This window comes from Scyliorhinus torazame, chromosome 17, assembly GCF_047496885.1.
Source record: "Scyliorhinus torazame isolate Kashiwa2021f chromosome 17, sScyTor2.1, whole genome shotgun sequence".
NCBI lineage: Eukaryota > Metazoa > Chordata > Chondrichthyes > Carcharhiniformes > Scyliorhinidae > Scyliorhinus > Scyliorhinus torazame.
The window spans coordinates 77,098,123-77,125,932 of NC_092723.1; the positions used below are offsets into that span (position 1 = coordinate 77,098,123).

A 27,810-nucleotide genomic window follows, 5' to 3' on the forward strand; every position below is an offset into this window, starting at 1 on the left:
ATCGCCCCCACGAAGTGAATTTACCATGACTTTGGTTGAAGTTGAATCTCGTCACTCTGTGAACTAACTGCGGTTCTGGACGATCGCCTGGTGACATGGATACGCACCTTACTGAAAATCGCGGCTGCCCAAAAGAACTTAGTCTGTAAACAGGAATCAGTCTTTTTCCCTTTCCTTGACAAATGTGGAGAGGTTTTTGGCTGATGACTGTTAGGGGCAGGCAACCTGGGGGAGCAGCCTGAGAATCTGAATCTGGCTAACCGCATTATGTTAAAAAGTAAAACAGGGGCATTGGTCCCTGGCCAAAATATTCAGCTCCTCCACATTGCCTGCAGGGAGCGATTAGATTTACAATGTGTTTTCAAAACAACGAGGGGTTATTTGAGCTTGGTAATTGTGATGAGGCTAGGAGGTAGCCTCAAAGGGGGGACATGTTGGGAATTTGTACTGAGTATTGTATAAGTATAGGTAACTTGTCCTAGATATGATATAACCTAGATAACCTAGACAAGGCATGAAGAATCATAGGGTTTAGTGAAATAATAAAGTAGAGTTAGGTGAGCAATGAAATGAATGTGTGACCTATGTAACCTGATGTAATTTAGAATAACCCTGTGTGAAGTAACATAATCAAACACAGCATAGACAACCTAAGGTAATCAAGTATAGTTGATATAATCAAAGCAGAAGACCCAGAAAAGTAGCTTAGCAATTACTAATTAATAAAAGCAACTACTAATCACTTGGGAATACAGTGAATACTGCTTCGTGACTTACTTTAATAATAAACCATAATAAAACAGAATAAAGAAAGCAGATGTTTCCTATACATTCGGCCTAAGTCAGCTAAACCACGATTGTTGCACAAGCAAAAAAGTATAGATAAGAGCAGGAGTTATAACCACTATGGTTTAAAAGACAGAGAGAGGAAAAAGGAAGCGACCAATCGTGACTAAAACAGATAAAAGGCATCTAAAAATAATAGTGGCCAAAAGCGAGGTCCGGCTGTAAAGTAAGATAAGGAAGATGAGAACCTTGAGATATGGAACTGAAATGTACATAAAAAGCCTGTAAGCCTGAGGGTTCTTCGGATTGTTCCGGACATCCCGATTTTATTCTCTTGTACTAGCTGAATAAAATCCACTGCTTGGAAGATCGCTGTTCAGACTCTCTGATTTACTCGATAAACACGAATTGTCGTCTTGGGGAACCACGACACAACCTCCAGAGCTTAACATTTAAATTTGGCGCCCTATACGCCCACTGACTATCTGCGGCCTCGCGACACTCAAGGTCGAACCGACCTCCTTGTTTGCGAACCTCACCCCGGATTGCAAACCCGTCGCCACTAGGAGCAGACGGTACAGCACCCAGGACCGGACGTTTATCAGGTCCGAAGTCCAGCGGCTACTGAAGGAAGGCATAATCCAGGCCAGCAATAGTCCCTGGAGAGCTCAGGTGGTAGTAGTGAAGACAGGGGAGAAGCAGAGGATGGTCGTAGACTACAGTCAGACCATCAACAGGTACACGCAGCTAGATGCGTACCCTCTTCCCCGCATATCCGACATGGTCAATCGGATTGCACAGTACAAGGTCTTCTCCACCGTGGACCTTAAGTCCGCCTACCACCAGCTCCCCATTCGCCCCGGTGACCGCAAGTACATTGCCTTTGAAGCAGACGGGCGGCTATACCACTTCTTAAGGGTTCCATTCGGCGTCACGAACGGAGCCTCGGTCTTCCAACGGGAGATGGACCGAATGGTTGACCAGCACAGTTTACGGGCCATGTTCCCGTACCTCGGCAACGTCACCATCTGTGGCCACCACCAGCAGAACCACGACGCCAACATCCGCAAATTCCTCCAGACCGCTAACGCCCTCAACCTCACCTACAATGAGGAAAAATGCGTGTTTAGCACCGACCGTCTAGCCATCTTGTGCTACGTAGTGCGTAATTGAGTGATAGGCCCCGACCCTGAAAGCATTCGCCCCCTCATGGAGTTCCCTCTTCCCCACTGTGCCAAAGCCCTGAAACGCTGCCTGGGCTTCTTTTCTTATTACGCCCAGTGGGTCCCCCAGTACGCAACCAGGCCCGCCCACTAATCCAGTCCACTACTTTTCCCCTGTCGACAGAGGCCCGCCAGGCCTTCAACCGCATCAAAGCGGATATCGCAAAGGCCACGATGTGCGCCATCGACGAGTCCCTCCCCTTCCAAGTCGAGAGCAACGCATCCGACGTAGCTCTGGCGGCCACTCTCAACCAAGCGGGCAGACCCGTGGCCTTTTTCTCCCGGACCCTCCACGCTTCAGAAATTCACCACTCCTCAGTAGAAAAGGAGGCCCAAGCCATAGTGGAAGCTTTGCGACATTGGAGGCATTACCTGGCCGGTAGGAGATTCACTCTCCTCACTGACCAACGGTCGGTAGCCTTCATGTTCGATAATGCACAGCGGGGCAAGATAAAGAACGACAAGATCCTGCGGTGGAGGATCGAACTCTCCACCTACAACTATGAGATCTTGTACCGTCCCGGAAAGCTGAACGAGCCGTCCGATGCCCTATCTTGCAGCACATGTGCCAACGCACAAGTGGACCGCCTCCAAGCCCTCCACGAGGATCTCTGCCACCCAGGGGTCACTCGCTTCTACCACTTTATAAAGACCTGCAACGTCCCGTACTCTGTCGAGGAGGTCCGAACAGTCACCTGGAACTGCCAAATCTGCGCAGAATGCAAACCGCATTTTTTCAGCCCAGATAGAGCGCACCTGATAAATGCTTCCCGTCCCTTTGAACGCCTCAGTCTGGATTTCAAAGGCCCCCTCCCCACCACCGATCGCAACACGTACTTTCTTAACGTCATTGACGAATACTCCCGTTTCCCTTTCGCCATCCCCTGCCCCGACATGACCGCAGCCACGGTCATTAAAGCCCTCTGCACCATCTTTATCCTATTCAGTTTCCCCACCTACATCCATAGCGATAGGGGGTCCTTCTTCATGAGTGACGAGCTGCGTCAATTCCTGCTCAGCAAGGACATAGCCTCGAGCAGGACGACCAGCTACAACCTCTGGGGGAACGGGCAGGTAGAGAGGGAGAACGGCACGGTCTGGAAGACCGTCCTTCTGGCCCTATGGTCTAGGAATCTCCCAACTTCCCGCTGGCAGGAAGTCCTCCCGGATGCCCTTCATTCTATCCGGTCCCTGCTGTGCACCACCACGAACCAAACGCCGCACGAGTGCCTCCTTGTCTTCCCCAGGAAGTCCGCTTCTGGAACGTCACTTCCGACCTGGCTGGCAGCCCCGGGACCCATCCTGCTCCGGAAACATGTGCGGGCGCACAAATCAGACCCACTGGTGGAAAAGGTACATCTACTCCACGCCAACCTGCAGTACGCCTACGTGGCGTTCCCAGACGGCCGACAGGACACGGTCTCTCTGCGGGACCTGGCACCCGCCGGAGCTCCCCACACCCCCCTAACACCAATCACCACCCCCTCACTCCCGCCGGTGCACCCCACAGCCACCCCCTTCCCGGGGGGATAGGTTCACCTCCCAGGCCCGCCCAGGAGTAAGGAAACAGAGAGGGACAGCGCGATGCTCCCAGAGTCGACCGGACCTGAGCCAGCACAACCACCCGGGCTGCAATGATCGGAGAGGGCGACCAGAGCACCATCTCGACTCATCGAGTCGACTTAATATATAATTCAGTGGCCCAGTAAAGCGGCATTGTTGTAAATAGTTAATGCTGCTAACCGGGTAAAATGTGAATAATTCAGTGGCCCAGTAAAAGCGGCATGGTTGTATATAGTTCAATGGTTAAGGCACCGACCCTGTAAACCCCGACCACCATACCACCCACCACCCCGCCGGGTTCCTTTTTAACAAGGGGAGAATGTGGTGGTATGTATTAGGGGTAATACGGTACACCATGAATGTGGAGGAGCTATTGGAGGACAGATTCTGGGTCCCGATTGGATCTGCCGCCTACTGGGCTCCACCCAGATAGGCGGGGTATAAGAACCCGGTTTACTCCCTGCAGCTGCATTCTGTGACTGAGCTGCTGGGGAACAAGTCTGCTCAATAAAGCCTCGATTGAAGTTCTCTACGTCTCGCCTCGTGTGTGATCGATGGTGCTACACTTACCATTTGAATTCAATTAATAGTCTGGAATTAAAAGCTGGTCTCAGTAATGGTGACCTGGAAACTATCATCGTTTATCATAAAAACTCAAGTGGTTCACAAATGTCTTTTAGGGAAGAAAATCTGCCACCTTTACCAGGTCTATATGCGACTCCAGACCCACAGCAATGTGGTTGACTTTTAACTGGCCTTTGAAATAGCCTACCTGGCAAGCCACTCAGTTCAAGAACAATTAGGGATGGACAAGAGATGTTTGCCTTGACAACGACGCCCACATCGCAACCAAGAATTTAAAAAACACTGCTTCCCATCTTCTGCCACTCTGAATAACTACCCCTTACACCCACTCTCTCTTTTCTGACTTGACGCCAGTTAGCAATCTATTCTGTCACTTGTCCTGACTCCACATTCGCTGACCTTATTCATTAGTCTATTAAGGTGCATCTTATCAAAGGCTTTTTGAAAATCTATATAAATTACAGCTGCTACATTACCATTGTCCACTCTTTCCAGTAGCTCTTCAAAAAATTCAATAAGCTTGGTTAAACAAAATTTTCCCTTTTGAAATCATTGTTTGCCAATATTGTTGCCCATTTTATTTTCCCAAGTTCTGTTCTCAGCCCCTCAAATCAGCTTTTCACCAATCTATCAACCTTTTTTCTGTCGTTTTCTTGCCCGTTTTTAGTGCCATCTGTTGAAATCTACCATGCGGTTAAAGTGTAGTCTCTTATACGCTTTTAACTCAGTTGAAATTTAAGCTACACGTCTCGGGTGTGAAATGCAATCTTTTATTGTGTTTATTGATTATAATTGAGAGTTTGAAATCTTCTTGTGGTTACAAATCAAATGTTCTCAGTAAAGCCCCTGCAGAAGGCTTTTAAGAGATATAATTAACTTAGTGGTTTACAAACAAATTGAATTTTCAAAATACAGCAATGGTTTCTTGCTCAAAGCAAACAACTTAAGAGTTGGAATAGAAATATGAAAATACGAAATAAAGATAGTAGAAAGCGAGACAAAATAGTATAGAGTGATTCTAGAATGCGAATGGCTCTATCTTTTTGGAAAATGTTATCAGTCTGACTCCATCTATCCCTACCCTTGTAATGTGCTGATTGGCTTGGATGAGTCTCAAATGTATTTGATTGGATGGTTAGTTGTCAATCATCAATGTGCAACATAGCTGTGAATATGTTGCATCTTTGTTGTGTATTGGAATGTGATTTCACTTTTAATCAGCTCTGGTTTCCACTGTTTTTTTGCTGACTGCTATACTTTTTCACATTTTGGAAAATGGCAGATTCATTTTATCTATGTTAACTTATTGTGACCTTCATTGAATTGTTTCATTCGCTTTGAGTTAGACCGTAGATGTTGTAAATGTTTCATATCCCTGCTTTCATTATTGCACAGTAAGAAGTTTTACAACACCAGGTTAAAGTCCAACAGGTTTGTTTCGATGTCACTAGCTTTCGGAGCGCTGCTCCTTCCTCAGGTGAATGAAGAGGTATGTTCCAGAAACATATATATAGACAAATTCAAAGATGCCAGACAATGCTTGGAATGCAAGCTGTACACTTTATAATCTGAAATTGTGTTTGCAGTCTTATGATGGAGTTCATTTTTAAAAGTGAATTTTGACATGGGCTTTTGTATTTGCATTAAAATGGCTAAATCAATGACCCTTTTACCTTTCAGAAATAGCTGGTTCCCTTCACCATCTTAAAGCATAGTTATATTTTGATCACTATTGCCTAAATGTTCCCCTATCTTCTCTCATCTGCTCTGGGTCGTTCCCCATTGCTTGATTCAATCGGGAATTTTCTTTTATTTTCCCCACACATTAGCTCAGGAGAGAATTCAATACACACTGCAGGAATTCAATTTTGTTATCCCTTTTACCTACCTCTTCTATTCAATTAATATCCAAGTAATTGAAATTCTCAATAATTATAATTCAGATTTTTACTCAATTCCCCAGTTTAAATATATATTTCATCCTCCATCTCTCCCACTAATAGGTGATTGTTTATTTTATCTCAATCCATGTAGATTCTATTTTTGTTTTGCTGTGTCCCTTTTCTCTACAGCTATTATGTTCTCCAGGATAAGTACAGCTGCTCCAACTCTCCTTTGTCCATCTTTATCTTTTCTAACTAGGATATACCCTGCAATGTTTAACTTTCAAAAGGGGCAGCAGAGCTCATAGTAAAATTATTCTCCTTATCTGATCTATCTAAACCTATCTGGGGCAATGGAATATTACTAATAGAAGTGATAAGAGTTCCCATTTATTTTTAGATGTGATAAAATGATTCAATAACAGATTCAGTCAATCCAAACTAGTCAGCGACCAGGCCTCGGATGACAGCACATTTCAGGGCTTGTTTGCTGTGGCAAAGATAGCCTGAAAGGATTTTCCATCGACTTGTTTGTTCTCTATACGCATGTCAACAAATCCTGTGTCACGGAGAACTGCCAGGTAAGGTTCAGGTGGCCAATCCAGCAGCAACAGCCCTCTTTAGATATTTCAGTCTCAGGACGGTGACCATCAAACCACCTGTAGAATGTAAGATAAATACTCAGTTTTCTGGGGCAAAGTTATCTTGGAAAGTATGTGAAGAAATAATCTTAATGTAAATATAATGAGAAAGTAACAATACCAGTAGAATAGCGATGACACAGATTTGGAAGCAGACACAATGGGGTGGATTTTCCCTCTCAGGAAACAGAGTTTGTTGTGAAACAGTCACTAATTGGGATTGCATTGTGCGACTTGACAAGTTCTTTGTCCAATTAAGTGGACAACAATGGGTAGGTTGTTCATTTTTATGAACACGTTGGCCTCGCCGGGGAGCCGAAGTAATGTTCCCTCCCTTGGTATGTCACCCAGAGTCGGGCCGGGAACAGCATACAAACTCTCACCCCTTTTTTGTCGAGCGCCGATTTCGCTCTGTTAAATTCGGTCCTGGACCTTTTTTTGCCAGGTCCGCCCCAATGTCTTGACAGACCCTGATTCTGTACCCTTCCCACAAGCATAACTTTGTCTGTCGGGCCCACCTCAAGATCTTTTCCCGGTCCTGGTATTGGTGCAGCTTTGCAATTATTGCTCTCGGCTGCTCCCCAGTTTTGGGTTTAGGCCGGAACGACCTGTGCGCTCTGTCGAGTTCTGGGGGGGTTTGGAAAGCTTTCCCTCCCAACTAATAGGCCCAGCATTTGGGCGAAGTAGCCTGTTGGGTCCCTTCCCTCAATCCCCTCTGGCAGACCCACAATGCGGACATTTTGCCGCCTGGACCTGTTCTCCTGGTCCTCGACCTTCCCCTTTAAGTTCCTCTGGGCCGCCACCAACTTCTTCACCTCAGCCTCCAGAACCACGATCCTGTAGCTCTGGTCCTTCGACGCCTTCTCCAGGTCCAGGATCGTCTTCTCCTGGGCCTCCACCTTCTGCCCTAGGCCGTCTATCATGTGCTGGAGGGTGGCTATCGCTTCCATCACCACGTCCTTCACCACCACCTGGAACTTCATTTTGATTGCTTCCTACATAGCGGTCAGTTCCTTTTTTAAAACGCTCCTCCATCCGTCCCCCTGTGTCGGGTGGGGATGTTGTCGTCCGCTCTTGCTCCGCCGTTCGGGTCGCCGCTCTTCCCCTCTCCTGGTTCGCCTGCGCCTCCGTCCTGCCTCGTGGGGCTGCTTCTACCTTCTCGCCATCCCTTCGAACTGTTGTTTGCCGGCATCTTCCTTCCCCCTCGTCGCTGTTCGTGTGTTTTATGTTTGGGAGAGTTTAAGGTGGCTTTTTGTGTAAAGGTGGAAAAGGTGATTGATGAATATATGGGGTTCAATAGGAATGGGGAGATCACGCTGGTGGTGGCTTGGGAAGCACTGATGGCGATGGTAAGGGGCAAGATCATTTTGTTTAAGGCTCAGATGGATAGTGAGGCAAGAGAGGAGTGGCAGCAGTAGTAGAGGAAATCTTGGAAGTGGATGGGAGATATGCAGAGGTTCCCACTCCTAATAGAAAGGAATTGCAGGCGTGGTTTGACCTTCTGTCCAGAGGGAAAACGTTACGGCAGTTGAGGCGGGCGAATGGGGTAATATATGAATATGGCGAGAAGGCCAGTCGCTTGTTGGAGGGCCAGCTCAGTCAGCAGGCTGCAGCACGAGAGATTATTCCGGTCCAGTATTGTGCAGAGGAGTTGGAGGTGGCGCTGGAGCAGGTGAACAAGGCGTTTGAGGAGTTTAATGAAAAGTTGTACAGGTCGGAGCCCCCAGGGGACAAGGTAGATATGAGGGACATCTTGGGGGGGTGGGGTTGGAATCAACTAGAGTAGGAGGAGAGGGCAAGGCTGGAGGAGCCGGTGGGGATTGAGGAGGTTCGGGCTGCGATATAGAAGATGTAAAAAGGCAAGGCACCAGGGCCGGATGGGTTCCCGGTAGAATCTTATGAGAAGGTTTTGGATAGGCTGGTGCCTCTGTTGGTGGAGGTGTTTGAGGATGCAGTGGCCAAGGTGGAACTCTTGGAAACGATGCGACAGGTATCCATTTTGTTGTTGTTAAATAAGGATAAGGACTCGGTGGAGTGTGGGTCGTATCGTCCAATATCTCTGCTGAATGTGAATGCCAAGTTCCTTGCCAAGGTGCGCTAAGGTTGGCTTCCGCAGGTGATTGGGGAAGATCAGACAGTATTTGTAAAGGGTTGGCAGTTGCTTTCCAACGTGCGCCGCTTGTTAAACGTGGTGCTCTCCCCGTCAGAAGGGAGGGAGTCGGCGGTGGTGGTGGCGCTGGACGCGGAGAAGGCATTTGACCTTGTAGAGTGGAGTTACTTGTTTGCGGTGTTTGACAGGTTTAGGATTGTGCCTCAGTTTGTGGTGTGGGTTAAACTGTTATATAGGGAACCGAAGGCGAGTGTGTGCACAAATTAGGTGAATTTGGTTTTTTTTCAGTTACACAGGGGAATGAGGCAAGGGTGTCCCATGTCCCACCCCGCCCTCCTGTTCGTGCTGGCAATAGAGCCCTTGGGGGGCATCTTGGGGGGGGGGGGGGGTGGAGAAGAAGATGTCTTTGTATGCCGATGATCTGTTGTAAAGTTCCAACCCCCGGGTTCCACGGGGTGGGTGGGGGGGGGGGGGTGTCATAATGGGGCTGCTCAACAGATTCAGGGCTTTTCCAGGTTATATGCTGAATCTGGAAAAGAGTGAGTACTTTTTAGTGTCTTCTCCAGGGTGGGGGTGTTACTGTTTCAGGTGGCGATTACCCACTTTAGGTGCAGATTGCTCGGGACTGGGTGTGGCTTCGTAAATTGAATTTCACAAACCTGGTGGGTAGGATTAAGGTGAACTTGTTGAGATGGGACAGCCATTGGCAGGCCAGGTGCAGGCACTGAAGATGAATATCGTGCCATGAATTTTACTTTTATCTCAGTGCCTACTGGTTTTTTTGACAAAATCATTTTTATAGAGATGGAACAGTTGATTTTATCATTTGTTTGTGCAGGTAAAGTAGCAAGGATTCGGAGACGGTGCTTCAGAGCGGGAGGCAGTCAGGGGGTCCGGCCCTTCCAAACCTGTTGTGTATTATTATTGGGCAGCGAAAGCGGAGAAGGTGCGGTCTTGGAGCAGGGAGTCGGAGTCTATGTCGGTGAGATGGAAGCAGGCTGTTGTAGGGGGATTGGGCTGCGGGCGCTGGCAACGCTCCCATTTGCCCCAGGGAAATATTGGGGGAGTCCGGTGGTGACCACATTGAAGTTATGGAGGCAATTTTGGCAACATTTTAGGTTAGGGCAGGGGTCGCAGCTGATGCCGATCCGAGGGAATCACGTGTTTGAGCCGGCGAGACTGGATGCTCGGTTTCGGCGTTGGGTGGAGTGGGGGGCTGATGGAAATGAAAGACTTATTTCTAGAAGGGCGGCTCGCGAGCTTGGAGGAGTTGACAGGGAAGTTGGGATTCCACGGGAGGAAGCCTTTCGGTATATTCAGGTGCGGGATTTCACAAAGAACATTTTCCCGACTTTTCCAGTGGCACCGCCCTCCTCGTTTATGGAGGGGCTGCTGTTGGTAATGGGGCCGGGGTCACCTCGGCAATTTATGGGATGATTTTGGAGTAGAATAGGGTGTCATTGGAGGGGGTTAAGGCCAAATGGGAGGAGGAACTGGGGATGGCGCTGGAGATGGGGTTGTGGTGTGAGGTATTGCAGAGGGGGAATGCCTCAATCTCTTCTGTGTGATGGGTCGATACAGCTAAAGTTGGTACATAGAGCGCACCTGAAGGGTCGTTGCACTTGATGGGCCGAATGGCTTCCTTCTGCACTGTAGGGATTCCAAGATTCTGATGAAGTCGAGGATGAGCTGGTTGTTTGGGGGGACGGAGGACATTTGTGAACAGTGTGGGAGGGGTCCGGGAATAATATACATATATTCTGGGCCTGCCTGTACTTGGGAGAAATTTTGGAGGTTGTTTTTCAGCACCATGTTGGCGATCCTGCACGTACAATTGGGGCCCAGTCCCCCGGGGGCCATATTTGGGGTTTCGGACCTGCAGCTGAGTCCTGTTGGAGTGAAGGTCAGCTTCTCCACCGTGTGTCTCAGTATGACTGGGGGACTTGATGGAGTTCCTGTATTCCTCAAACAACCAGTTCATTCTGAAGGGGGTCAGTGAGAGGTTTCACAAGAGTTGGGGTTTGTTTATATTACTGTGGCTTCACAGCGCCAGGGTCCCAGGTTCGATTCCCCGCTGGGTCACTGTCTATGCGGAGTCTGCACGTTCTCCCCGTGTCTGCGTGGGTTTCCTCCGGGTGGTCCGGTTTCCTCCCAGAGTCCAAAGACGTGCAGGTTAGGTGGATTGGCCATGCTAAATTGCCCTTAGTGTCTAAAAAGGTTAGGAGGGGTTATTGGGTTACGAGGATAGGAAGTGAGGGCATAAATGGGTTGGTGCAGATTCGATGGGCTGAATGGCCTCCTTCTGCACTGTATGTTCTATGTCTACGTTCTACGTACACTTTAAAGAGTTGGTTACCATCAGCTGCTGGGGGTGGTGGTGTTTGGTTTGGGTTACTGCGGTGTTGAGGAGAGGGGGCGGTTTTGTTGTTTTATTTTGTTGGGTTGTAAATTTAAAATGCTAAAAATTGTATAAAAATACTTTCCAAAAAACAATCATTCCTCTGTTCACTACTTTTCAAAAATTTAAATCAGATTTTATAAATCCAGACTCTGAAAATTTTCAAGATTAAAAAGGTGGAATTTTATATCACTCTATTCTTAATTATAGACTCTAGCACTGTCCCCAACAACAGACTACGGCTAACTGGTTTATGATTCCTTAGTTTCCCTCTACCACCTTTCTTAAATAGAGTGATATATGTATCTTTTTTAATGTAAAAGAATGGTTCAGGAATTGAGAGAACTCGGGACATTATATTTAGGACACCTATGAATTTCTCACCTAGTTATTTTAAACGTCTGAGATGGAAACAATCCTGTCCTGGGGAGTCCTCTTTAGAACCATTAATTTCTCAATTTCTGTTACATTGCTTCCAATAATTGAGTTGCGTCCCTGATTTAATAATATTCCTCGGGATGCCTGGCATGTTGATCTTGTCCTGCAGGGTCAATATTGAAACAAATAAACATTCAACGCGGTTATTTTGAAATGCTCTCCATTGCTTCCGACCACCCTTTTTCACAATCTAATTAATAATAATAATCGCTTATTGTCACAAGTAGGCTTCAATGAAGTTACTGTGAAAATCCCCGAGTCGTCACATTCTGGCGTCTGTTCGGTGAGGCTGGAAAGGGAATTGAACCGATGCTGCTGGACTTGTTCTGCATTACAAGCCAGCTGTCTAGCCCATGATGTACCGTCAATTACCACGAGACGAGAATGGTGAAACAATCGAGGCTTTATTGCACACGATGTTGTGCCTCCTGCAGCTGGAACCAGAATGGGAGCAGCGCAGGAGAGCATACACTTTTATACGCCGCCTGCTGGGAGGAGCCAGCAGGCAGGGATTTACTGTGGTACCTGTAATACAGTGGCAGTACTGTCATACATGCAATGTGTTACTAGTGGTGTTTACCACATTCACCCCCTGTTTAAAAAAGAGTCCGGCGGGGGTGAAGAAAAACATTACAGATTGAGTGTTTCGGGGGCTCTGACCCTCTGCTGCGATCGCCTCAGTCCTGGTGGTGATGTGGGTGCCAACGTGGTCATCTGTGACTCCGGGAGTGTGTTGCCCTCTTCTTCGTCACCCCTCAGTGGATCCAGTGGGGGGACGGATCCTGCTGGGGTGGGGGCTGCGGTGAGGTTCGCTGGTGAGAGGGTGGGTGGCGCAGGGGTGAATGAGGCAACCGGGGGGGGAAGGAGCAGTACCAGGCCGGGGGTTGTGGGTGGGGACCCAGCGGGTGCCAGGTCCCGGAGGGAGACTGTGTCCTGTCGCCCGTCGGGGTGTGCCACGTAGGCGTACTGCGGGTTTGCATGGAGGAGGTGGACTTTCTCAACCAAGGGATCCGATTTATGGCCCCTCACATGCTTCTGGAGGAGGACGGGTCCAGGAACTGTCAGCCATGTTGGGAGCGAGACCCCGGTGGTGGACTTCTTAGGGAAGGCAAAGACACGTTCGTGAGGGGTCTCATTAGTAGCGGTGCACAGGAGCGACCGGATGGAGTGGAGCGCGTCGGGGAGGACCTCCTGCCAGCGGGAGACCGGGAGATTTCTCGACCGCAGGGCCAGCAGGACGGCCTTCCAGACCGTCCCATTCTCCCTCTCCACCTGCCCGTTTCCCTGGGGGTTGTAGCTGATCGTCCTGCTCGAGGCGATGCCCTTGCTGAGCAGGAACTGACACAGCTCATCACTCATGAAGAAGTATCCCCGATCGCAGTGGATGTAGGTGGGGAAACCAAACAGAGTGAAGATGCTGTGCAGGGCCTTGATGACCGTGGCAGAAGTCATGTCGGGGCATGGGATGGCGAAGGGGAACCGGGAGTACTCATCAATTACGTTGAGGAAGTACACGTCGCGGCCGGTGGAGGGGAGGGGCCCTTTGAAGTCCATGCTGAGGCGTTCAAAGGGGCGGGAGGCCTTCACCAGATGCGCTCTATCTGGCCGGTAGAAGTGCGGCTTGCACTCTGCGCAGACTTGGCAGTCTCTGGTTACGGTCCTGACCTCCTCAATGGAGTAGGGCAGGTTGTGGGCCTTGACAAAATGGAAGAACCGGGTGACCCCCGGATGGCAGAGATCATAGTGGAGAGCCCGGAGTCGGTCCCCTTGTGCGCTGGCACATGTACCGTGGGATAGGGCATCAGGGGGATCATTGAGCTTCCCCGGGCGATACAAGATCTCATAGTTATAGGTGGAGAGCTCGATCCTCCACCTCAAGATCTTGTCATTCTTGATCTTGCCCCGCTGCGTATTGTTAAACATGAAGGCAACCGACCGTTGGTCAGTGAGGAGAGTGAATCTCCTGCCGGCCAGGTAATGCCGCCAATGTCACACAGCTTCCACAATGGCTTGGGCCTCCTTTTCGACAGAGGTGTGCCAAATTTCGGAGCCATGGAGCTTGCGGGAAAAGAAGTCCACGGGTCTGCCCGCCTGGTTGAGGGTGGCGGCCAGAGCTAATCTGATGCATCACTCTCCACCTGAAAAGGGAGGGTCTCGTCGACTGCGTGCATCGTGGCCTTGGCAATGTCCGCCTTGGTGTGGTTGAAGGCCTGGCAGGCCTCAGCCGTCAGGGGAAAAACTGTGGACTTGAAGAGTTGGCTGGCCTTGTCCGCATAATTAGGGACCCACTGGGTGTAATACGAGAAAAACCCCAGGCATCGTTTCAGGGCCTTGGGGCAGTAGCGGAGAGAGAGTTCCAGGAGGGGGCGCATGCGGTCGGGGTCGGGCCCTAGGACTCCATTTTCCACTACGTAGCCAAGGGTGGCTAAGAGGTTGGTGCGGAACACGCATTTCTCCTTACTGTCGGTGAGGTTAAGGAGTTTGGCGGTATGGAGGAATTTTTGGAGGTTTGCGTTGTGGTCCTGCTGATCATGGCAGCAGATGGTGACATTATCTAGGTACGGGAAGGTGGCCCGCAGCCCGTACTGGTCAACCATTCGGTCCATTTCTCGCTGGAAGACTGAGACCCCATTGGTGCTGCCAAAGGGAACTCTAAGGAAATGATAGAGGCGGCCATCTGCTTCGAAGGCAGTGTATAGGCTGTCTTCCGGGCGGATGGGGAGCTGGTGGTAGGCGGACCTCAAGTCTACTGTGGAGAAGACTCAATACTGCGCAATCTGATTGACCATGTCAGATATGCGTGGGAGCGGGTACGCGTCGAGCTGCGTGTACCGATCGATGGTCTGACTGTAGTCAATGACCATCCTGTGCTTCTCCCCAGTCTTCACTACCACCACTTGAGCTCTCCAGGGGCTGTTACTGGCCCCAATGATCCCCTCCTGCAGAAGCCGTTGGACCTCCGACTTGATAAAGGCCCTGTCCTGGGCACTGTATCATCTGCTCCTAGTGGTGACGGGCTTACTGTCCGGGGTGAGGTTTGCAAACAGTGAAGGTGGATCAACCTTAAGGGTCATGAGGCCGCAGACAGTGAGGGGGGGCAGGGGTCCGCCGAATTTCAGAGTAAGGCTTTGGAGGTGGCATTGAAAATCAAGACCTAGTAACTGGGCAGCGCAGAGTTGGGGGAGGACGTAGAGCCTGAAGTTGCTGACCTCTACACCCTGAACGGTGAGGGTCGCGACACAGTACCCGCGGATTTCCACGGAATGAGATCCGGAGGCCAGGGAGATTTTCTGGGTGACGGGGTGTACCGGGAGGGAACAGCGCCTTACTGTAGTGGGCTGGATGAAACTCTCTGTGCTCCCGGAGTCAAAGAGGCAGGTCGTCTCGTGCCCGTTGATCTTTACCGTCGTCGTAACGGTCACGAGGTTGCGGGGCCGAGACTGATCCAGGGTGATGGAGGCGAGCTGCGGAAGATGTTGGGGGGTCCGAAGCTGATCAGCGGTGGCGGAGGTATCAGCGGGCAGCGAACGGCCAGACGAGCAGGGGTCCTGAGGCGCGACCCGAAATGGCGCCGAAGGTGGCGCCGCCCATGGGGCGCACATGGCGGGCGGCACCAAAGATGGCAGCACCCACGGGCCGCAAGTGGCTTGTGGTGGAGAAGATGGCGGCGCCCCTGGATCGCACGTGGGGGGTGTAGCAATGCCGGGCCTGGAAACAATGGCGACCGACCGGGCCTGGCAAATGGAAACGAAGTGGCCCTTCTTCCCGCACCTGTTGTAGGTCGTGCTCTGCGCCGGGCAGCGCTGTCTGGGATGTTTGCTCTGGCCACAAAAGTAACATTTGGGCCCTCCGGAGTTGGCTGGCTGCCGCGTGGCGCAGGCATGCGGTGTACTCGAGTCGGCAGCTGGTGGGGCCCACGATGCCCACGAGGGTGCTGCGCGGTCGGAGATGTAGGCCCCCAGATTACGGGAGGCCACTTCCAAGGAATTGGCAAGCTTAGCTGCACAGTCTCTGCAAGACTTAACGCCCGTGACATAAGCGTCTCTGATTAGTAGTTCAGTGTGTTGGACTGCCAAAACTACCTGGCAGTCAACAGTTCCTACCGAGAATCTGTAGAGCCCACAAGAAATCGCCCAGAGTCTCCCCGGGGAGTTGCCGTCTCGTGGACAGGAGGTGCCTGGCGTACACTTGATTCACCGACTTAACGTACTGTCCCTTTAGTAGCGTCATCACTTCTGTGTAGGTGGGCGCATCCTGGATGAGGGGAAAATTTCGATGACTCACCCGTGAGTAGAGGACTTGAAGCTTCTGTGGGTCCGAGATTTCTTCAGTGGTTGCTCTGAGGTAGCCTTCAAAGCAGGCTAGCCAGTGGTCGAAGGCGGACGTGGCGTTGGCTGTGAGGGCTCAGCTACAGGCGATCAGGCTTGATTAGGAAGTCCATCTTTTAATATCTTGTGCAATAAATTGATGTACCATCAATTACCACGAGATGAGAATGGTGAAACAATCGAGGCTCTATTGGTGTGTTGGCTTTCATTAACAGGGGGATTGAGTTTAAGAGCCGCGAGGTTTTGCTGCAGATTTATAAAACGTTAGTTAGACCACGCTTGGAATATTGTGTCCAGTTCTGGTCGCCTCATCATAGGAAGGATGTGGATGCTTTGGAGAGGGTACAGAGGAGATTTACCAGGATGCTGCCTGGGATGGAGGGCATGTCTTATGTGTGTTCTAAAGATTGAGGGAGCTAGGGCTTTTCACACTGGATCGAAGAAAGAACAGAGGTGACTTGATAGAGGTGTACAAGATGATGAGAGGCATGAATAGAGTGGATAGCCAGAGACTTTTCTCCAGGACGTAAATGGCTGTCACGAGGGGACATAATTTTAAGCTGAATGGAGGAAGGTACAGGGGAGATGTCAGAGGTAGATTCTTTACATATAGAGTGGTGGGTGTGTGTAATGCATTGCCAGCGGAGGTGGTGGAGTCAGAGCCATTAGGGACATTTCAGCGACTCTTGGACAGGCACATGGACAGCAGTAAATTGAAGGGGTGTAGGTTAGGTTGACCTTAGGTTGGGATAAATGGTCGGCACAACATCGTGGGCCGAAGGGCCTGTACTTGTACTGTTCTATGTTCTATGTTCATACCCTGCAATGTTTAACTTTCAAATGGAGCAGCAGAGCTCATTGTAAAATATCTGATCCTTGTCTGATCTTTCTAAACCTGTCCTGGGAAGTGGAATATCACTGATGTAAATGATTGAGTTCCCATCTATTTTTACATCTAAAATGATTCAATAACAGATTCAGCCAATTCAAATTAGTCAGCTATCAGGCCTCAGATGACAGCACATTTCAGGGCTTGTTTGCTGTGGCAAAGATAGCCTGAAAGGATTTTCCATCGGCTTGTTTGTCCTCCATACGCACGTCAACAAATCCTGTGTCACGGAGAACTGCCAGGTAAGGTTCAGGTGGCCAACGTGTATCCTTTAACAATCCAGCAGCAGCAATCGTCTTTAGAGTATCCAGATTCAGGGTGGTGACCATCATACCACCTGTCAAATGAAAGGTAAATACTTAGTGTGGAGATTAGGAGATTTTCACAGTAACTTCATAGCAGTGTTAAAGAAAGCCTACTTGCGACACCATTAAAGATTATTATTATTAATACTCAGTTTTCTGAGGCAAAGTTATATTGGAAAGTATGTGAAGACATAATCTCACTGTCAAAATAATGAGAAAGTAACACCAGTGGAATAGGGATGGCACATATTTGGAAGTAGACACAATGGGGTGGATTTCCCTCTTGGGAGACAGAGGGTGCGATTCTCCGCTCCTGCGACTAAGTGCCCACGCCGTCGTGAACGCCGTCGAGTTTCACGACGGCGCGAAACGGCCCCGATCGATTCAAGGCACGAAAATGGGCGAGGAGCGGGGCCGCGAGGAATTCGGGGGGGGTTGGCGCGAAAGCAGCGTCGTAAGCGCGCGACACCCGAATGACGCGCCGCTGCGCCATAAATGGCGCGATCCGCGCACGGAAGGACCCTGAAGGAGGAGAAGGAGAAGAGATGGCTGAGCCCCGACGAGCCACACCGAGGTTCCGGGACACGGACCTGGACACCCTCCTCGATGAGGTAGAAAACCGAAGGGTCACCCTCTGCCAAGACGTGGGTATCGCCAGCCGTCCAGCACGGTGAGGCGCGGTTGGCGTGAAGTTGGCACCGTTGTGAGTGCTGTGGGGCACACCCCCCCGGTCCGGGGAGCAGTGTCGGATGAAGCTGCACGACCTCATTCGGGCTGCCAGGGTAAGTGCCATGAGGGTGCCCCGGGTCACAACCAAGCCCCCCCGGGCACAAGGGGGGGAAGTGGGGTGGTGGGATGGGTGGGGGGTTCAGGGTGCACAACGTTGTACTCGACCCACATGAGCACCGGGACCCCCCTGGAGAGATGCCAAGGCATGGCTCCAACTGTCTCCTCACCCAGCATTAATATAGCCTATATCTGCACGCCCTGATGATACCCGCCTAATTGTGATGCTTTATCCAATCCCCCCCCCCCCCCCCCAGGACAAGACAGCACACAACCATCGTGAGCGTATGAGAACCGGAGGGGGTTCTCCTGTGCTGCACCCCCTAAACGTTCATGAGCAGAGGGCCCTGGACCTCACTGGGGATCCGCCACCTGGGAGGTCACGACATGCCAGCTCAGAGGCACAGAAGCAAGTGAGAGAACCCTGCATGTCCTCACCCCCCCCCCCCCCCCCCCACCCAGTCATCGCCCCCCCTCACACTCTGGCCACTGCACCCTCGATCCCCTCCCCCCTCACACTCTGGCCACTGCACCCTCAATCCCCTCCCCCATCACACTCTGGCCACTGCACCCTCGCAATCTCCTCCCCCCTCACACTCTGGCCACTGCACCCTCAATCCCCTCCCCCCTCACACTCTGGCCACTGCACCCTCAATCCCCTCTCCCCTCCCCCCTCACACTCTGGCCACTGGAACCCTCGATCGCCTCCCCCCTCACACTCTGGCCACTGGAACCCTCGATCGCCTCCCCCCTCACACTCTGGCCACGGCACCCTCGATATCCTTCCCCCTCACATTCTGGCCACTGCACCTTCGATCCCCTCCCCCCTCACACTCTGGCCACTGCACCCCCGATCCCCTCCCCCCCCACACACTGCCCCCACCACCACCATACACATGGCCCAGCGTGTCTAACGAACCCCGTATCGTTGTGTTCCCCAGGGTCAGCCGCCGAACGTCCAGGGTCGTCTCGGCCAATTCACAGTCGACCATCTCCAACCTCAAGCGCACCCAGGGACGCACGCCAGAGGATGGCAGTCGGTCGGACAGGAGGGCCACCCTCTCAGTCTGGGACGCTGGTCGGGGACGCACAGAGGACGGACAGAGACAATATTGAGGGGCACAGGACGGACAGTGACGAAAGTGATGGCCGTGCATTTCCAGAAGGTAGGGCCATGAGCCACGACAGTGACGGGGACAGTGGACGGTGACACACAGAGGACGGCCACACAGTCCACGGATTCGCCTGGAGGGCGACATGACATGGGCCGCATGCACCTTGCGCCGGGCCATGAGGGGGGCCAGTACACACCAGACTTCCTAACGGACGATGACCTTGAGCTAGCGGCACTGCTGTCCCCACACCATCCACCATCGCAGAGACACTCACCTCGGTTGGGCAGATAAGTGATGAGGCTCCCGGGTCACGGTCTGGTGCACACCACACAGCCGAGCCGGTACAACAGGTGGAGTTTGGAGTAGCTGAGGGGCTGGACGGTCGGAGGGCCAGACGGCTCACGGGTTCCTGGATGTACTTGACCCACCCGGACAACCGATGCATATGGACACCCAGGGACTGAATAATGGGATGAGGGCCATCTTCCAGGACCTGCCCACGCAGCTGGAGGAGTCTATCCGCGTCCAGGAGCAGGGAGTGGTGCCACTCATCGCAGCCACCCAGGCCGACACCGTACGGGTGGTGTCCGCGGTGGAGGCAATGGGTGAAACGGTATCGGCCATTGGTCAGGTTCTGCAAGGCCATAAGACCATAAGACATAGGAGCAGAAGTAAGGCATTCGGCCCATCGAGTCCACTCCACCATTCAATCATGGCTGATTTCAACTCCATTTACCCGCTCTCTCTCCATAGCCCTTAATTCCTCGAGAAATCAAGAATTTATCAACTTCTGTCTTAAAGACACTCAACGTCCCGGCCTCCACCGCCCTCTGTGACAATGAATTCCACAGACCCACCACTCTCTGGCTGAAGAAATTTCTCCTCATCTCTGTTCTAAAGTGACTCCCTTTTATTCTAAGGCTGTGCCCCCGGGTCCTAGTCTCCCCTGCTAACGGAAACAACTTCCCTACATCCACCCTATCTAAGCCATTCATTATCTTGTAAGTTTCTATTAGATCTCCCCTCAACCTCCTATACTCCAATGAATATAATCCCAGGATCCTCAGACATTCATCGTATGTTAGGCCTACCATTCCTGGGATCATCCGTGTGAATCTCCGCTGGACCCGCTCCAGTGCCATTATGTCCTTCCTGAGGTGTGGGGCCCAAAATTGCTCACAGTATTCTAAATGGGGCCTAACTAATGCTTTATAAAGCTTCAGAAGTACATCCCTGCTTTTATATTCCAAGCCTCTTGAGATGAATGACAACATTGCATTTGCTTTCTTAATTACGGACTCAACCTGCAAGTTTACCTTTAGAGAATCCTGGACTAGGACTCCCAAGTCCCTTTGCACTTCAGCATTATGAATTTTGTCACCGTTTAGAAAATAGTCCACGCCTCTATTCTTTTTTCCAAAGTGCAAGACCTCGCACTTGCCCATGTTGAATTTCATCAGCCATTTCTTGGACCACTCTCCTAAACTGTCTAAATCTTTCTGCAGCCTCCCCACCTCCTCCATACTACCTGCCCCTCCACCTATCTTTGTATCATCGGCAAACTTAGCCAGAATGCCCTCAGTCCCGTCATCTAGATCGTTAATATATAAAGAGAACAGCTGTGGCCCCAACACTGAACCCTGCGGGACACCACTCGTCACCGGTTGCCATTCCGAAAAATAACCTTTTATCCCAACTCTCTGCCTTCTGCCTGACAGCCAATCGTCAATCCATGTTAGTACCTTGCCTCGAATACCATGGGCCCTTATTTTACTCAGCAGTCTCCCGTGAGGCACCTTATCAAAGGCCTTTTGGAAGTCAAGATAGATAACATCCATTGGCTCTCCTCGGTCTAACCTATTTGTTATCTCTTCAAAGAACTCTAACAGGTTCGTCAGGCACGACCTCCCCTTACTAAATCCATGCTGACTTGTCCTAATCCGACTCTGCACTTCCAAGAATTTAGAAATCTCATCCTTAACAATGGATTCTAGAATCTTGCCAACAACCGAGGTTAGGCTAATTGGCCTATAATTTTCCATCTTTTCCTTGTTCCCTTCTTGAACAGGGGGGTTACAACAGCGATTTTCCAATCCTCTGGGACTTTCCCTGACTCCAGTGACTTTTGAAAGATCATAACTAATGCCTCCACTATTTCTTCAGCTATCTCCTTTAGAACTCTAGGATGTAGCCCATCTGGGCCCGGAGATTTATCAATTTTCAGACCTCATAGTTTCTCTAGCACTTTCTCCTTTGTGATGGCTACCATATTCAACTCTGCCCCCTGACTCTCTGGAATTGTTGGGATATTACTCATGTCTTCTACTGTGAAGACTGACGCAAAGTACTTCTTCAGTTCCTCAGCTATTTCCTTGTCTCCCATCACAAAATTACCAGCGTCATTTTGGAGCGGCCCAATGTCAACTTTTGCCTCCCGTTTGTTTTTAATGTATTTAAAGAAACTTTTACTATCATTTCTAATGTTACTGGCTAGCCTACCTTTGGCGTTGGGCTTCACGTGCATGCGTCAGCCATGGCCCAGGAGAGGGCTGCCCTCTCACAGCCAGCCATGTGCCAGAGCCAACACGACATTGCCGCGGCGCTCCGGGCCCTGGCCGAGTCTCACCATGCCATGGTCTGGTCCCAGCAGGCGATGGCACAGTCCCACAGTCAGTCGCGGAGAGCATAGACCGCCTGGCGCACGTGATGGATGGCGTAGCGCACACACAGGTTGAGATAGCACAGTCCCTGGCAGGAATGTTGCACTCCCTGGGCTCTGTCTCTGCGAGCATTCGGACCGTGGTCGATACCGCTGCAGGCCTCCAGGACTGGCAGCGCCAGGTGTCGGTGGTGCGACGGGGCATGTCTCCGATCGCACCTTCGTCCCACAGTGAGGCCTGGGAGCCACCGGGCTACCCGAGGGAGGAGGAGGTTCTGGGACCCATCCCGGTACCTCCAGCAAGGGACGTCCCGAAACACTCGGCCTCCCCCCGTTCCGTCCCTGGCGCACCTGGTGGGCAGCGGGCAGGAGAGGGTGGCACCACGCCATCCAGCACGCCCGCCGAGCAACCTGGCCCATCGAAGCCGGGCCGCCACAGGAAACGCGTGCCGACGGGGAGCCATGTCGCAGGGCGTGATTCTCAGCAGTCCGCCTCCACTCCTGCTGTACCATCTGGGGAGCCACCTAGATGTAGTGGTAGGGCCCGTAAGGCAAAGAAGTTCGGCACATAATAAGTTGGCACCGGTGCAGGGCACAGTTTAGTTGTAGGGGGTAGGGCATCTGTATGTGAATGTCACAAATAAACTCACTGTTGCACTTAACGTGTAAGACTCTGTGCTATGTCCGGTGTCAGGGGGCTCGTGAGGGTGACCGAGTGGCGCTGTGGTTAACGAGTGGTTCAACGTCGGTGCCGGACGTGCTGTCCCTTTCCCCTCTGCCTCCCAAAATCGGACACCATAGTCCTCGGCACTCGGACGCCAGCTACCCCACATGGGCCGTGATGAAATGTCCGTGACGAACGCCGTGACCACCGGAGTGCATGGTTCAGCCATAGCCATGAGTCAGACCTTGGCTGGCGAATCCGAGCTCACAGCTCATCGCAGAGCGGGCTGTCATCATTCAACATGGCACTGATCACACCCGCTTACCCAGTCATCAATGTTGTGCAATCCCGTAGTGCCACAGTGGTAAGGTGATGTGGAATTGGTGCCGTGAACGCGGTGTGGGGGGGGGGGGTGTGTGATGTGTGGTGCCCGTGTGCAAGACTGAGATGCAAGTAGCAGTGTTCAGCGAATCCCACCCCCACAGTGCGTGAACCGTGCAGCCATCAAAGCATCGCGTGCCCGCTGTCCTCGATGGTGCCGTCGTGCAGCCTCCTGGACGTAACTAGCACCCGGGCAGTGTCTGTGTCCTGCGCCCCTCCCCCACCCTGATGCACGCCATCCTCCTCCTCCTCCTCCCCCTCGTTTGCGTTAGCTCCGGTGCCGTCGGGTCCTCCCTCCGACTCCTCCACCAGGGCATCTCCCCTCTGCATGGCAATGTTGTGCAGCGCACAGCAAACCACAACTATGCGACCGACCCTGTCGGGCCGGTACTGCAGGGCCCCTCCGGAGCGGTCCAGGCATCTGAATTGCATCTTCAGCAGCCCGAAGCACCGCTCCACCACACCCCTGGTTGCTGCATGGGCCTCGTTGTGTAGGCTCTCCGCTTTGGTCTGAGGCCTCCGTATTGGCGTCATCAGCCATGACCTCAACGGCTAGCCCTTGTCGCCCAGCAACCTGCCCCTCAGCCGGGGGGGCATCCATCGAACATTGCAGGGATGAACGACTGTGCCAGAATGTAGGCGTCATGAACACTGCCGGGGTACCTTGCACACACGTGCATGATCGTCATGTGGGGGTCGCACACCACCTGAATGTTCATGGAGTATGCGCCATTCCTGTTCATGAACACTTACCTGTTGGCTGCAGGTGGTGCACACCATCGATGACACTCTGGACCATCGGTATCCCGGTCACCTTGGCGATTCCACGTGCCCGTGCTTCCTGCTGTGCTCGGTCCTCGGGGAATTTAATGTACCTGTCCGCGATGGCGTACAAGGCGTCGGTCACGGCCCTGATGCACCTGTGGACTGATGACTGTGAGATCCCGGATAGGTCCCCGCTTGGCGCCTGGAAGGAACTGGTAGCGTAAATGTTTAGGGCCACCGTCACCTTGATGGAGACTGGTATAGCGTGTCCTCCACCCATTCCAAGTGGTGCCAGGTGCGCCACGAGGTGGCATATATGTCTGCTGCCTGCGCAGCGACGGTGGGCCACTCCGCAGCCATCCCCTCTGCTGCAGCAGCCGCTGCATCTGCAGCCACTGTGGGCCGTCGCAGTCTACGCTGCCGGATGGCCACCTGCAGTGCTGCGGCTCCAACCATGGCAGTGAACATCGCTGTCTGGTTGGCATACATGGTGACCTGCAGGAGGGTGGTGGGGGCAGAGATACGACATGTTACACCAAGGTTCTTCCACACCTCGCCAGCCGGGTTGCATGGGATCCCTGGGTGCCCCGGTGGCCTGGTCACGCTGCAGATACGTAGCCAGCCTGACACCTGGTCACTGTCTGCGTCCAACGGTCAGTTCACACCGTCCTCCTCACCAGTGTGCCAGTCACCTGTGCCCATCAGCCACGCGACAACCTGCGGCCGTGTCCTCGTCACCGTCCTGCAATATCAGGGCGGTTGACATGTGGCATCCGCGGATGGACGACACCCTCCACACTCTCCCACCTCCACTCCCTCCCTCCCCCCTCCCACCTCCACTCCCTCCCTCCCCTCCTCCCACCTCCACTCCCTCCCTCCCCCCTCCCACCTCCACTCCCTCCGTCCCCCCTCCCACCTCCACTCCCTCCCTCCCCTCCTCCCACCTCCACTCCCTCCCTCCCCCCTCCCACCTCCACTTCCGCCGTCCCCCCTCCCACCTCCACTCCCTTCCTCCCCCCCCCCCCCACTCCCCCCCCCCCCGTTGGCCGCAGCGTTCTCGGGGAAGCCGACCCGGGCTGCAGGAGCTCCGGGAAAGTCCGCTCACCTCCTCGCTGCTCAGCGTCAGCCAGCACACCTGGCTGACGACTTTATTTACCAGATGGGAACGGCGACGGCGTGAACTGGGGTCACGCCGTCGGGACTTCGGCCCATCCGGGCCGGAGAATAGCGGGGATAGCGGAGAATCGCCATTTTGGTTGTCTCGGGCGATTCTGCGGCCTGCGCCGCGCAGAACACGACGGGGCCGTTCCGAGCCAGGCGATTCTCCCAACCGGGGCGGGAGCGGAGAATCGCGCCCAGGGTTTGTTGGGAAACAGTCACTAATTGGAATTGTCAAGAGCATGTTCTTTGTCCAATTAAGTGGAGAACAATGGGCAGGTTGAGAGGAGCAGCAGGCTTTTAATGAAAGGTGAGTAGGTGAGAGGATATTTCAAAATGGATGTGTCCATTCTCCAACATTTCCAACTCTTTAATTTAAAAAATAGTTTTAGCAGCCAGGCCACCACAGTGGGTGGGGCTTGTGGGTCAGGTGGGACTGGAGGGGGTATGGGGGGGTCATTGGAGCCCTTGGCCTGCCACTGGTTGCCTGGCTCCAGGCACTTGAACTGGCCCCTGCTGGTGCGGCAACACGGAGGCATGATCTGAGGGGCATGTGTGGGGGGTGTAGATGGTGCAAACCTCTGGGGCCTGGACTCATTGTCCTAAATGGAGCTCTTGCTGTTGTCCAGACTGCGCAGCTAGAGCTTGACCTGGAAGACAGGCTTTTTAAAAAAAAAATCAGAAGTTAGTTTCTGATTTTTTTTAAAGCCTGCCGGAAACCCAAAAAGCTGCCCAAGTCTTTCTGGCTCTCAGCAACTATTACTGATTTAAAAACAAACAACTGTCAGTTAAACAGTCATGAAAAGAGGGATTGATTCAAGTCACAAAACCTGTGAAGAAATCCTTCAGGAAGAATCAGGCATCCTGACTAATGTTGATGGTTGTAGTGGCATGAGGGAGACTCGGAGGCAGTGATTGGGAGCAGCAAGATCTGATTCTGGCCCCAAGTGAAGGGCCTTTTATCGTCATCCGGATAAATTGGCTTTGTCTAGGCATCTTCTCACTGGATAGATGTTCATATAATGATCTATCTTATACGTATTACAAAGAACAAATTACTTTCAACTCTGTATTGGACTTTGTAACAGTAAATGGTTAACTTTAGTTTATTGTTATTATCTAACACTATGGACGGGATTTATCAGTTGTTCACGCCACCGGGAAATTCCGGTTCCATGTCGGCGGATGGGTTTCCCAGCAACGAGGGGTGCTGTCAATAGAAAACCCCGTTGACAACAGTGGGATCCACTTCCCCCGTCAAAAAACACGGTGGTCAGTAAATCCCGTCCTATGTATGACCAATTTTCATCCGTGTGGGTTAAGGCTTGTTCTGGTCACAATTCCCTGGGTTTTTCAATAGTTTAATGTATGTCTAGGCTCTCAGCCTAGCCTCATTATGCATTCTTGGCCAAAAGCCCAGATAGCCATTAGAGTGTTCAAACATCAGGGAAAACATTACTTGATTGTCAGTTCTGGCTCTTTGACTCTTCTGTCAGTTGTACAATGTTTATTTGCACAAGATAAAGAGGTTTCAAATTCTTTCAATTTCTGATATTGAAACTTTAAAAGGTCTGGATTTCTGACACTTTTATTGGCCTGCAGTAGAAGGCTGTGAAGTGCCGCCCATACTACTACCTTCCACGGGGGTTCACTTTTGCCATCATCACGGCGGTCTGCATCCCACCCCAGGCGGAAGTGAAGAAGGCGCTTGATGAATTGCACTCCTCGATAAATAACAGTGAAACCGAATACAGGGAGGCCTTGTTCATTATGGCTGAGGACTTCAACCAGGCCAACCTCAAGAACGTACTGCCAAATTTCCACCATCACATCTGCCCCACCAGGGGCCCCAACATCCTTGACCACTGCTACACAAACATCAAGGACGTCTACTGATCCATCCCCCAATAGCACTTTGGAAAATTGGATCATAAGATAGTGTGCCTTCTCCCGGCATAGAAGCAGAAACTTAAGTGGGAGAATCCAATTAAGACAGTCGTGAAAGGGGCGGCACGTGGCACAGTGGTTAGCATTGCTGCCTATGGCGCTGAGTATGTTGTTATGCCGCTACTTGGTGTAGGCATTGTTGAAGAATACTCCAGACCTTCAGAAGTTGAACGTATTTATTGAGCGATTAACAAAGCTCCTAAATGAGTTCGACACTCTACGATCTGACTCTAGTAACACAGTACACTCTACTAACTATATGAACTTGCTCTAGACCACATGTAATGGTGTGGCGATGCTGCTAACTACACACGTCTTGCTCTCTAGGTTTCTGCCGGTGGAAAGGGGCAGGGCCTGTGTGCCTTGTCCTTTTATAGTGGTCGGGTGGTGCCCTCTTGTGGTGATGCCACCACTGGGTGTTCTGATTACCCATTGGTTGTGTCTTGTTCTGATGACCCATTGGTTACATGTCTGCATATCATTACATTGAGGACCCAGGTTCGAATCCCAGCCCTGGGTCACCGTCCATGTGGAGTTTGCACATTCTCCCCGTGTCCGCGTGGGTTTCCCCCCACAACCCAAACATGTGCAGGGTAGGTGGATTGGCCACGTTAAATTGCCCCTTAATTGTGAAAAAAAATAATTGGGTACTCTAAATTTATCTGCACTGTAAATTTTATGATAATGAGATCCTACGTCACTGCTTGGAATCAGTGGACGAGTCCATATTCAAGGACGTAGCGGCCAACCTAAATGAGTATGCCACTATCATCACAGACTTTATCAGCAAGTGTGGAGAAGATTGCGTGCTAAAGAAGGGAGTACATACGTTCCCCAACCGGAAACCATGGTTTTTAAAAAAAATATATTTTTATTAAGGCATTTATAATTTTAACAAGGTATCAAAAGAACAAAATGAACACACACCCAACTAACAAGAAGACCCAGGCAAAATGGCTTACATGGACAATTCTCCAATCCCAATTTCCCACTAACCTTCCCCTGCCTTACCCAACCCCCCCATGCCTCCCTTTTTTTGAAACCTACCACTGCTGACAGCTTAATCTTTCCCGAAGAGTCGATAAACGGTTGCCACCTCCGGGCAAACCCTAACACCGATCCCCTCAGGGCGAACGTAATCTTCTTGAGCCGGAGAAACCCAGCCAAGTCACCGACCCCCCCCCCG

The 27,810-nt window shown here is 51.6% G+C and overlaps 1 long non-coding RNA gene across 1 annotated transcript; it reads right to left on the minus strand.

The window, feature by feature from the left end:
- Positions 1–4,908: 4,908 nt before the first annotated feature.
- On the minus strand, positions 4,909–17,178 carry LOC140393960 (uncharacterized). The gene is made up of 3 exons (XR_011935791.1): positions 15,912–17,178; positions 11,574–11,730; positions 4,909–6,699 (listed from the first exon to the last, which is right to left on the minus strand). It is a non-coding gene; the product is annotated as an uncharacterized lncRNA (long non-coding RNA).
- Positions 17,179–27,810: the final 10,632 nt, after the last annotated feature.